This window comes from Nothoprocta perdicaria, unplaced genomic scaffold (assembly GCF_003342845.1).
Source record: "Nothoprocta perdicaria isolate Ctin4 unplaced genomic scaffold, notPer1 scaffold_447, whole genome shotgun sequence".
NCBI classification, from domain to species: Eukaryota; Metazoa; Chordata; class Aves; order Tinamiformes; family Tinamidae; genus Nothoprocta; species Nothoprocta perdicaria.
In genome coordinates, this window is record NW_020455696.1 from 182,639 (window position 1) to 184,030 (window position 1,392).

Sequence of the window (1,392 nt, forward strand, 5' to 3'; positions counted from 1 at the left end):
CCTGGTGCCCGCCCCGCTCCCGTCCGCGCCGCTCGTGGCCCCGGCGGCGCCCGGTGCGGAGCGGAGCCCCGGACAGGAGGCGGCTCCGAGCGGGCCGGGGCCGCTCCGCTCTGCCCTGCCCTGAACCGCTGCCGTCGCTCGGAATCCGCTGCTGCGGCGCGGAGCCTCCTGCGCTCCCGGTGCCTCCCCTCTCGAGCCCCGTTCCCAGCCCGTTGAGGCTGCTCTGCGCGCGGAGCCGCTCCCTGCGCACGACGTCCACGCTCGAGAGCGCAAGGATGGCGACGGTGGCCGTGCCCGTGACCGATGCTGCTGGCTGTCATCCACCGCCGTGACCGTCTCTCCAAGCAGGCCCGCGGTGCCCGTGGTACCCAGGGTGCCCAAGCCGAGCCCGGCTCATTCCAGCTCGGGGGGCAGCTGGGGACCGTGGCCGGACACCGGGAGCTGCAGGTGCCACGGCCAGTCCCCTGGCTTCCCAGCAAGGCTCGGCTGCTCTGGGAAGGACACTCYGCTTCCATGGCCTTTTCCCAGCACAGCCATCAGGGACGGGACTGTGAGGACCCTGGAGAGCAGCAGGCGGGTGGGTTGTGTCCCCCCCAWGTCCCCTCGGTGCTGCCTGCACGTGGCCAGATGCTCTCCTGGTGCTGGCCCAGCACCACTGCAGTGCTCAGCAGCCGGGAGGCTGATGCCGATGGCACGTCRTGGCACAAGGGGTGTCCCCAGGCTGGGAGCAGAGCTGGCCCTGCTCCCTCTGAGTGACACAGGGCTCAGGTCCGGCAGGGGTGACRTCCAGGCTGGGTGGTCCCCTCCTGGCCAGCAGCACCTGTGTCTCCCAGGAGGTGTCTTGGCACCACAGAGATTTATTCCAGGTGACATAAATCTCCTGAAGCAGGAYGGGGATGCATGGGAACAGAATTGGGATAGAAGACAAGGATGCAGGCTAGGGATGCAGGACGGGGATGCAGTGCTGTATGGTGACAATATGGAGGTGCAGTGCTGAACAGGACACGAATGCAGGACAGGGATGTGGGATGGAGAGTTGGGATGTGGATTCAGGATGGAGATGCAGGATGGGGATGCAAGGTGGGGATGTGGGACAGGGATGTGGGACAGGAATGTGGGACAGGAATGTAGTGCTGCACACGGACAGGATCATGGTCACAGTGTTGAACGGTGACAGGATGGGGATACAGAATAGGGATTCGAGATGGGAATGTGGGACAGAGATGTGGGACAGGGTTGCAGTGCCCTGGCACGGGACAGGATGGGGATTCAGTGCTGAACAGGAATAGGACAAGAGTGCAGGACGGGGATGCAGGACAGGGATGCAGGATGGATGCACAGTGCTGCACAGGAACAGGACAAGGATGCAGGATGGATGCACAGTGCTGCACT